We start from the raw sequence: 12,254 nt of genomic DNA on the forward strand, positions 1-12,254 counted from the left end.
AAGTTCTCTCATCTTGGCACAAAGCAGCGAGTCTACATTTTTATCCTAGGTGCAGACATTACATCATGCTTGTATAACTGATGCACCGGTCCTCAGGTCAACGGGGCCGGTGACAAATCTGCAAGCCACCACCGTTCTGAGCATGAGAGGTTAGGGTTAGAATCGCTAGTTGGAATGTCTGCATTCTGTGCAGCGAAGGAACTCCATCTCTCGCCATGAAAGTGCACATTAATAAGTGCAGAGTAGGTATGGCCTGTATTTTAGAGGTCTGTCTCCTGGGTAGTAGTCACAGTTGGATCAAATAACCAAGAACAGAAACCGTTTATCATCTTTACCATTATGAATTCACCGATAATAGCAGACTTCCTGGAGTCGCCATTGCACTCTACCCACATTCACACACTAAATTTCATGTTAGGTGCATTGCTGTGAATGTTAGCATACTTTCAATATGTGTTGACACTCAACGTGACTGAAGAGGGAAAGGTCACCTTTTATCATGACCTTCAGTCTGCTGCCGACTGTATTCCATCATCAGATCTCTTTTGGTAGCTGAGGATTGGAATGCACAGGACTGGCGGACAAAAACATCAGGCATATCCTCGACTACTTTACTCTTGGTACGAGATGTGACTATGGCAATCAGCTAGTTGATTTTGCGACCACTAATCGCCTTGTGGTAATTAACAGCTGCTTCCAACACCTACATCGTCATCTTCTTACTTGACATTCAAATGACGACCATAGGCCAATCGGGTCGATTATATTTTGATGCGTGTGTGGTGGGTGAGTTCGGTACTTGACTCCCACGCTTTCTGAGGCGCAAATATCGGTAGCGAATTCGACTAAGACCACACATTTGTTTGAGCATATCTTCGACTTCGACTTCAGACAGGGCGAGTAGCCAAAGCAGATCAACATCGCCAATTTCGGGACGGTTTAACAGGCAAAACAAAATTATAGTCTCAACACAAACTGGCACTACTGCAAATAGTCCAGGAGGATGGAAAGATCGAAAGGAAAAAGAAATAACCAGACATCCACTGGATGCATGTAAAAAGGACAGGGAAGCTTACTGCTACCCAAATTCCAATGAAAACCAATGGTCATTGCCAGCAAGAAATCAGTGGCAAGTGGTTGTTGCGATGATGCAAATACATTTATAAAGGTTATCAAAAGAGGTAGAGAGTACCAGAAATCTGGGGAGACTTGTCGTCAGTGGGAAATCTTTGATAATGACCTGTGTGGGAACTTCTAATGAATAACAATAATAATTTGGTTAAAAGAAACCAGCATGCGCCTTTTTACTTTTAGTTTATTATTTATATATCTATAAAAAGTGAGAATGTGTGTGTGTGTGTGTGTGTGAGGACACTTCTCAACCGATATACTCAAATTTTTTATCTACACACTTGAAATTTGGTATATAGGGTATTCAGACGTGTGAAAAACTTTTTAATTGGTTTTTATCCAGAAAAAAGGGCTGCTAAGGGCTCAAACTTGAAAATTTGGTACATAGGGGTCATTGGATTTTTATCTGAATGTCAGCTGTTTCACGACTGTGCATATTTAGAATAAGTAGGTTTGAAAACACGTTTTTAAAGATCCTGTCAAGCTGGTCTAATAGTTATCATTCTTGACTCACTGTCTTTAAGTTTTGGTTTCGATTTTTTTTTTTTTAATTACTTACAAGAAGTGAATTGTTCATAATACTTGCATGCACATGTCTCAGTTTCTTTGCGTTTTGGGGTTTTTTTTTTTTTAATGGAAATTAACGTTATATTTAATACCTACAGTATTTCTGTTCATAAAAAATAAGAAATCTGCATTAATTAATATATCATATTTATGACCGGGCAATGCCAAGCGTCCTGCTAATTAAAAAAACCTGATAGTATTTATGGGATTTAAATTTCATAAAATATCCTATCGATTCTTTTCATGACATGAATTTTTTTTCCTAAAATGTAATTATTTTCTTACAAGAAAATGATTAAGGGAAAGACCTTGAATAAAACAATAACGAAAGTTCCTGCTGGATAGATGCAGCTACTCAATGAATAAAATTAATTCTTTTTCAATGAAAATAAATTACTAATTATAAATTACTATCACCTAGTTGGACTTAATTATTTAATATTTTCATTATATATATATATATATATATATATATATATATATATATATATATATATATATATATATATATATATATATACACTCGCATGGAGTGGGGCGGGGTGAGGGGCTTTTCCTGGTCGTAAAATACACTTAAATATGATATTTTAACTTGTCCAGATTCCGTATATATTATTATAGTCGTGATTTCAATAATAAAATAAAATTATTTGGATGCCATCAGCTAAACTCGAAACCAAAAGCCAAACTGTAGAATTCAAAGCTGGTGACGTTACCACTGTACCAACGTGACATGCATATGAACTGATTAAAAATTAAAAATAAACTAAGATGAATGTACAAAATGTATAACGATTTTAAAAATTTTGATTAATTTGTGTCCCCTTAAACCAGCTAAAGACCCATAAAAGAACCGTCCATTAAAAATCCAATCATTTGAGGCCCTTAGCGCTGCTCTGTGATTTTTAGTTTCAAAAGAGATAATTTGAAAATATGGAGACAGACAGACAAACATATAGCTTTTAATATATTAGATATATATATAGAAATGACAGGAAAAAAAATAGATACCCATAAAAAACAGTTTATTTCAATAAACATAATTTATAGAACAAAATCAAAAATAAATGGTCACAAATTTGATAACTAATACCTGGTTGACATTGTCTTTGCTGTTTTTAATGCTTGGACCCTTCTAAGCATGGCATTGATCAGTTGACAAATATCATCTTGACGAATTTCTTGCCATGTCTGATGCAATAATGCTGAAAGCTCAGGCTGAGGAGATAGCTTCCTTTTCTTTTTGCAAAGATTCTTGTCTAATATGCAACAAAGGTTTTCAGTTTGGTTCATATCCGGGGACTGACGGCCATGAAAGTTTATTAATCCCATTTTGGCTCAACCAATATGGTGTCGCCCTAACAGACTGACAAGGAGCTCCATTTTCCATAAAGAGGGAGTTAATTTGGTTGATTTTACCACTTGAGAATATTGGTAGGAGTCCTTCATGTAATAATGAAACATATTTAGCAGAATTGATATTTCTTTGTGCTCCACCAGGTCTGAGCAACCATCACTCAGAATTGCACCCGATACCATAACCAACAAAACCCCATGTTTCAGCATTCGTTGCAGTTTTTTCAAGTCAAACTTTTGCTGAGGGAGCCTCCATACTCATGCCCATACGCTATCAGGAAATAATGCAAATCGTGACTCATCAGAGAAAATGACATTGGTCCAAAAGGTCACGAGCTCAATCTTCTCTGCACTTGATATTGGCAAGAATAAGAAAAGGCTTCTTTCTCGCAGCTCTATCATAGTAGCCTAACCTGTGAGGATACCTGACAGCTGTTTGGGGATTGGCACTAGCTTGTGTTGCAATGTCAAAGGTTTTGCACAGATGATTCTCTTCAACATATCTTTTCACGAGATGAGACGCAAGATTCTTTCAAAGGGTTCAGGGCAACCTGGACGAGATTTTGTGCATTCTTTGTCCTCTCTTGTGAATTTTATAATCACTTTATTAACAGTAAAAAAAGGTATTGAAAGATTTCCTGCTATTTTGTGCTGACTAAGACGAACTTCATGTTGACCCACGATTCGTCTTTGTAGAAATACTGATAAGTCTGATGCTCCTTTGGTTTATGGCATGCTTCAATGTTGTTAAATGCAATTGTAATGAGATAGTCCAAGTTATTTCATCACTATTCTTATTTGTAAATATAAATAAGCATATATTAATCTTAAGAAAAATATTTTACTGTCTATTCTTTTCTGTCATGTCTGTGTCTCGCTGTCTGTTTGTAAACAAAGTAGTAGCTCATGCACTGTTATGCCGTGGGCAAATGCTTATATATAAGGCATTTGATGAATCATTTGCGAGCACTGATCCATAGTCCTGTGGTTAGAACTGCCGACTGTCAACGTGAGGGTTGTAGGTTCGATACATGGCTAGAGAAAGGTGCTAATCCAGCCACACTGATGAGTTGTAATATAACGAAACAGTACTGTATGTGAATGACTATATATATATATATATATATATATTATTTTAATGAGTTTTCTTTCAAATTTTTAACTAAATGCGTATCTATCAGAGTAATTAATTCCATTAAAATATATCCATAACGTTTTCTTTCATATTTGATTTAAAGTATTGGTGGCTGTTCATCCCTAAAAATGTCCCTTTTGTCATCTCACTAATCTGTTTTTTGCAAAATAATCGCTTTTGAGCCGTATTTTTTTTTCTGTAAATCTCTCTGCATTAAGCGTTTATATATTTTTTTTAATAATTAGGTTGTTAATTTCTACCGACCCCTTCTTCCTTTATGATTTATAGGGTTCAGGCATATACATTTGAAGCTTTCTGTGTTAATCAGTTTTAGAGAGAAAAAAAATCTAAACATTTGCATACTTATGCACATAACATTTATTTTGTTGGCAATGTTTTACATGGCAAACAAATAATTTTAAGAAACCTAGACACCTCAAAAGCATGTGAAACTGATTTCCTCCCAGCTGTACTATTAAAAAAGTACTTCAGCGAGATTGCTCCAGTTCTCTCCAAACCCAAATGCTTTGACGAATCTTGCTTTCTTGAATGCTGGAAATCTGCTTCTGTGGTACCAGTTTACAAGAATTCTGGCAAAAGAACTGACCTATAAAAGTATTGCTCCATTAGCTTGAGTTAGAACGAATACATTGAGGGCATTGCCACGGCTGCTGCAAAGAAAGTGGGGTCTCTCTCTACTGTGCTAGAAAGTTGCTTACACCTGAAAGTATTCTATACCTCTGCAAGGCCACCATTTTCCCATGTATGGAGAATTATTGTCACATTTGGGCAGGGGCAGCTGTTACTAGTCTCTCACTCCTGGACAGGGTTCAAAAGAGAGTTGCTAACCTGATAGGTACCTAACTCCAGCCTCAGTCCCATTGACAAAATGTTGCATCCCCCTGCCTGTTTTACAAGTATTTTAATGGTAGATGCTCTGACAAACTACTAGCCCTTGTACCCAATTCGATGCAAATAACCCTGACAAACCTGACAAGTCGCAAAATCACACCCTTACACAATAGAGATCCTCAGATGCCGGAGGGCCTTCTACTCTAATAGTTTCTTCTCCAGAACTGCTAGACTTTGGAATTCCCTTCCATGTTCCTGTTTTTTCCAACTGTACTAACATGCAGAATTCAAGTGTAATGTAAATAGACATCTTGCTGCTCAACGCCCTACATAGTATCCCTGCAATTTATGTTCCAGAGAGTAGCTCCCTACATCAAAGTGGCACTGTGCCTTGTTTGGGATGAAAATGCAATTAAAAAAAAAATAACTAATATTCTAAAAAAACGTTATCTATTTCTAATGGAGAGTTGGTATCTGTTTGGAATTATACAATCACTTTTATTTCTGGAATTTGAATCGGTAATTGTGTCAGATTCAGGAAAAATGGAATCACCACATCACTAATATATATATATATATATATATATTTCTATGAATATACATGTGTGTATATATACATGTGTATGTGTATATATATATATATAAATATTTCTATGAATATACAAGTGTGTATATATACATGTGTATGTGTGTATATATATATATATATAAATATTTCTATGAATATACATGTGTGTATATATATATATATATATATAACATAATTACATTGACACACCGACTCTCGTCATTCTCAAATTTTAGCAATGATGAGCCAAGCCATTACTAGATGGGTGACCAATTGGAATGGCAAGTACTGTATGTGCTCTCCGCTTGCGTCAGCATTGTTTCCGGTTGTCCTGAAATTTCTATTGGTATTTAACAGTGCAGACTCAGGAGAAGTGTGATTGGAGATTGTGCCACAAAAATTTCACATGCAAGTCACAGCATCATCAGTGATGTTTTGTGGTATTGAGCGAATGCGATGGATGGACATCATCCTATATTTATATAACTATATATATATCCATGTATGTATATACACATATATTATTTTATATTTCTTTGTCATTTAAAATCATCTAAAACAAAAGCTGAAAAGAGTTCAGTATTTTTTATTTGACATTCTGCAAAGTTATATATATATATATATATTTCCATTATTTTCATCATATATATATATATATATATGATGAAAATAATGGAAATAGTATTCCGACAAAATAGAGAAATAAAAAGGAACAAACCGTATTATGTGTTCATAAATAAAGACCAAACGTTGATGAACACATAATACGGTTTGTTCCTTTTTATTTCTCTCTCTTTATATATATATATATATATATATATATATATATATATATATATATATATATATATATATACACACTGATAGAAAGTGCTTAAGAAGAATATGGCTGAACAACAACTTTTGGGCGCCATAATATACAAGATGCCAGCAGAAATAAAAAAGGACAGCTCGACTAATTCAAAAGATATCAACAAAAAAAAAAAAATCGGGGAAAAAGAATAACTTTGTGTTCAATCAGATGTGCTTGAATAATGACTTGCTGCCAAATTATACAAATATATATTGGTATATTTAGGCAGCATTTTTTTATTCAAGCAAATATTATTAAATGCAACAGAGACATTTTGCTTTATGATTCTTTTTTTTAACTTTTCGATTCTCTGTATAATTTATTTTGTGTCAAAATCAAAAATATTAATAAAAGTTCCATAGTTGTAGCTATCACGAGCGCTTTCGATTCGTCCACGAATCATCATCAGGTGTTGAAGTAAAAGTGCGAAAATGAGAATTAAAAGTGAAAACTAAAATATACAGTAAACTGTGATGATAAGTTAAAATATATAGAGTCGATGAAAAGTGGATTAAAAATATAGGTCGATTAAAAATTCGAGTATTAAAATCAGCAGGTTCGTGGACGCCGTTAACAAAGTCCGTCCAATACGAACTACGCAAGACATTTTAAAACGTTACTGCTTTTCTCGAATGTATTATCATCTATAGGGGGTTGAAGGGTTCTAATATATGACGCTTCAAGAATTTTTAATTTTTTAATATTATTTTCATGTTGTATTATTTTTATGTTGTCAATGAGGACTTTTCTAAGATTGGAGGGGACAGTTATGTTCTTTTATCAAATGGAGTTTGCATTGCAATGTTGGCTAATATTATTAGGGCTTTCAAGGGATTGTAGCATTCGTTTTATTTGTTCACCAACAATGTAATTAGGAAACTGATTATTGATGAGTACTTGTTTAATGTTTTTTATTTCAATTAGTAGTGCTTTTTTTGTGGATGATATCATTTTAGCGCGATTTAATAAATTTTTTATTATGGCTATTTTGTACCTTTGTGGGCAATCACTCTTAAAGTTTAGGAGGCTGAAGTTTATGCTTGTTGGTTTTTTTATATACGGAGGTATAAAAAGTATTATTGAACGTGTCAATAATGACATCAAGAAATGAAATTTTATTATTATTATTATTATTATTATTATTATTATTATTATTATTATCATCATCATTATTATTGTTATTATTATTATTATTATTATTATTTAACTCTACTGTAAATTTAAGGATGGCGTTTTTTTTTTGAAAAAAGATACTGTAGTTGGTATATCTTTTCATTATTTTCAGCTAAAATAAGAATGTCGTCCACATAGCGAACATATATGGGGGGGGGAGCTTTATATTATTTATAAATATTTTGTTCTCTAACTCAGCCATGTAGAATTCACTTATGTCCTTTTTGCTTGTACGATGATAAAAGTTTTCAAATGCACTTGTGATGTTAGGCTGTATCAGAGTGTTAACTTTGGTTAGAATCGAGCATTTCTTTTAATCATTTTTGTTTTATTATTGATTTTCGATATATATTGGAGGCATTCCATTACAAAACCTATCTAAGAACACTCCTAGACATGTAAAGTACATTTGTGTGAAATAAAAAAAAAATATTGTCCCAGCCATTTGGGCATCAATAGGGAATGAACTCGCACACACAGTGCCTTTTATAGAGAAATAAAGAGGAACAGAGTTATGTGTTCATTAATGTTTTGACTTTATTTCGAGACTTCCTCTGAGTGAATGAAATTAAGAAAACAAAAACATCAATACAAATATTTGAAAATTTTTTTGTGAAAAGTATGACGCTATTCCATTTCAGAAACGGAAAAAGAGATTGGAAATTCAAAAAAGGAGGGGGGAAGCCTGCGTTGCCGTTTATATATATGTAGATATATATATATACTCACACACAAGATATATATATATATATATATATATATATATATATATATATGCATGTGTGTGTGTGTGTGTATACTCACACACACGTTAATTTAAAAATAGGAATGACTCTCAGGTGCGTAAAGTACATTTGTGTGAAATCCAAAAAAAAAAAAATTGTCCAGCCGTTTGGGAGTCGATAGGGAATAAACTCGCACACACAATGCCTTATATATATATATATATATATATATATATATATATATATATATATATATATACATATACACACACACACACACACACACACACGTTAATTTAAAAATAGGAATGACTGTTCTTTAAAACTAGAAGATTATAATGACACATTATTAATCTAAATCCATTGAAAAATTAAAATCGGTTAAATTTAATCTGCTTTTCATAATGTCTGCATTTTTCCCCCCAGTATATACTGTTTTTGTTTATTTTGTTGACGAATGTAATTTTTACAATTACTATTCATATTGTCTAGATTATGCATGACGGCTTATCTGGATAAAACCTGAAAAATCTTTCCTCTTCTACCTCACCTTTCACTCACTTGACACACAGGTCATAGATTACACTTGAATACTTGAATAAGCTCCGATATCATTAGGATGTGTCCAGTCAATCTTATGTATTAGTTAGCAATGAAACTTGAAGGTGATCCATGGAGGCACAAACAGAACTTCTGGTAGAGATGTGTGTCCACATTTAAAAATGCTACTTCAAAGTTGAACTTTTCTTATATACATATATATATATACTGATGAATCATCGTTCATCCAGGCTGGAAGCTACTCGAGGATAAGGCTTAATGAGATTTGTCACTTGAGCAACAACTTTGAGCAGAGGATATATTATTCAAATTATTTTGATTCTTTTGTCTTCTGGTCTAATCTCGAGTGTTATTTCCACAATGTATCAGTCCTTGAGCAAAGACCTGTTACTTGGAAAATTCAGTTGTAAGTTACACTCTTCTGGAGGTTGAACGTTCAATCTTTAGTGCAGGCGATATTTAAAATACAATTGCAAATGAATTAGGACTTCGGCCCTGTCATGGCTGACGAAATGATAGCGTGCTACCATTGTGGATTAAATGAAGGGTGCTGTCCAAAATTCCGTGCAGAATCTTGAGTTTAACAGAAAGATTCCTGAATTCGAGAATGTGCACCTGGAGAAGGTTGGAGGTTACATCGACTGAAACGTTGTGAAAATAACACTCAAGATGAGAACAGCAGTCTAAAGAATCCAAATATGAATAACCTTTGAGAGAATGGTAAGAATTTGATTATTTAAGTGGGTGGTAGCGCAAAAATTTGTTTACATTGGACTTGAAAATGACCATATTGTACTCGGCTAAGATGCAACGCCATGATATTGATTCCACAGATGAAAAGTCTTTGGTCATGAATTTTGCTTTTTGGTAGTTTTGTTTCATTTTAGGGATGCAGAAGAATAGAGGAAAATTCTGCATAGTGGTAATAGCTAGAGGAGTTTTTGCTATGAATGTTTTGCAGGGAAAAGCGAGCGATTAGAGCTAAGTCAACTTACCATAAAAATACCAGTAGAGTAAAGAAAGACTTGCAACGTCTTTTCTATTAGAAATGACGGCACTAGATTTCAAAGTCAGTTCTGTCAGAGCAGGAAGGAGCGGTGTCTTCCTAGATGTGGTAACCGTACTCTATCTTTGAATGCTAGCGTTACCAGCTGACTTGTAGATTGACAGATGCAATAACAAATGGGAAAATAGCAAAAGGCATCTAAATAGCATGATCAAAGTGTTGCTGCAGTTTCATTTTTTGGCAGTTTTGTACTTACTCTCATCTATGTTTGATAACTCTAAAAGAGTCATTTTCCCCCTTTCGACTGTCATGACGCATGTTGTATTTGCTTTTTCAGTACAGTTTTATGCTGTTATAATTTATTAAACAATATTTTGCAAATATTGAATTATTATTCTTTATTTATTTGGTTTATTTTCTTAAATCTTTTTCTTTCGCAACAAGTCATTTTATATTGAACTAGCCTGGGTGCCTGGCATTGCCCGGGTGTTTGGAGGTATGTTTTGAGCAAAAAAAAAAAAAAAAAAAAGTTGTAGTAGGCAGGTAGGCTTGAACCCGTGACACGAAGGCGGAAAAGAAAGTGGAGGTGTGTGTAAGGGTGTTGGTTGAGCAAAAAAAAATATATATATATTGGAGTACTAAGCGGGCTTGAACCTGTACCATGCCAGAGGAAAAGGAGGTGAAAAAAAAAAGTGTCTTAATAATGTGCCTACCGTGGTTGTGACGTCACATGCGGTCGAAATAACACCTTTTAAGCGACATCGTGAATGCGAGGGTTGAATGACATGTAAAATATGTTACCGAAAGAATCGACCCTCCCTGTGAAAAACTGCGCAGTTGAGGGTGAAGGAATTAATGTTTTTGCCCAATTTTTTTATATTTGTCGTCCAAAGGAACGAGCTTCAAAATGATGCCGATCTCGTGAAAATCTGTCGTCTCTGTCGAAAGTTTTAGACAAACATACATTCATGCATACATGCATTTAAACAGATAGGTGAGATTTATATTATAGATTATTATTGACAGGTAAAGGGGGAAGATGCCTCTTTTAGAGTTATCGAACATAGCCAAGCGTAAGTACAAAACTGCCTGTTTATTTATTTATTTATTTTATAGATTTGGGTGCCATGGTTTTTGGTCTCCATTAAATTCATGCGAGGTACATTTTCCTTGTTTCTTTGCATCTATGGTCCCCCCCCCTTGCCAAATTTTCACAAACAAACACTTGACTACACAACCACGATCAACAAATTTCCCCCCCCCACTTTCCATCTGTGCCTAAATCAAAATGCAGATTCCATGAACAAAGTTTCTTTCCTATAACTGTTCCACTGGCATGCTTCCTGGTCGATTACAACATGGTAACCTTCAGGTCCAATGTAAACAAGTTCTTGTTGAGCCGTTTCTTTAAATACTCCAAATTCTACCAACACCATAACTACTACTGCTGCTGCTGCTGCTGCTGCTGCTGCTGTTGCTGCTGCTGCTGCTGCTGCTTGTCCTCGAGTGGCTTTCAGGCCTTGATAAGTGATCCCCCCCCCCAAAAAAAAAGTTTTAAAAAACAAAATTGCTTTGAGAGATACACGATACACCAGCTGTCATTATTTTGGCATTCCTTTTTTTTTTCCAAATAAAATCTCAGATCTTGGATTTTTCCGTAAAATATTCAAGAGTGCAATTGGAATCGATTAACAAAAACTGTTGCTTGAAGATAAAAACAGCCAGAAGAAATTGTTTATTTAACTAAAAGACTTGACTCTCTGGAACAGTCATCTTTGACAAAAGTGCAGGGAGTAGCAGGTGGCTGTTCTTGCCAATTAACTGATGTGAATATTCTTTCGTGTAAATTTTTGATTAGCTCAAAGAGATTTCTGACCTTTTTCGATAATTGAAATCGGTCCATTGTACACGAGATTATTTTTTATTGATTGCAGTAGTTCCAGCTGTGCCTGTATGCACGCATATCTCTGCACTTGCAGACATATTACTCGTTTGTCTTTAAGGCATCTTCTACTTTCAGTGATGATGGGTGCTACCAAATCTGACTGTCTGAAAATACCAGTTTTCTGAGCTAACATGTACCAAACATTAATGTTGGTTTATTTTCCTTTCCGTTTGCGAAACTCAATCATGTTCTGCAGAAGAAAACACAAAAACAACAATTTTCCTATACATAAAAAAAATGCAAAACGAACACTCTGAATGAATATTTGAAGATATAAGTGATCTCCGATTAAATAATACAATGAGAATTGATATAAAAATGTTCCGCTTATGAAACGGCCATAGCAACGCGTGACCGGGTATAGCTAGTACGCACGCACACA

The 12,254-nt window shown here is 34.3% G+C and overlaps 1 protein-coding gene across 2 annotated transcripts in view; it reads left to right on the forward strand.

Moving 5' to 3' along the window:
• The window catches only part of LOC145280058 (regulator of telomere elongation helicase 1-like), a 1,039,981-nt gene that overhangs the window by 454,545 nt on the left and 573,182 nt on the right, over positions 1–12,254 (forward strand). The window lies entirely within an intron of this gene.

Source organism: Euprymna scolopes, chromosome 7 (genome assembly GCF_053919585.1).
Source record: "Euprymna scolopes isolate OS-2025 chromosome 7, ASM5391958v1, whole genome shotgun sequence".
NCBI classification, from domain to species: domain Eukaryota; kingdom Metazoa; phylum Mollusca; class Cephalopoda; order Sepiida; family Sepiolidae; genus Euprymna; species Euprymna scolopes.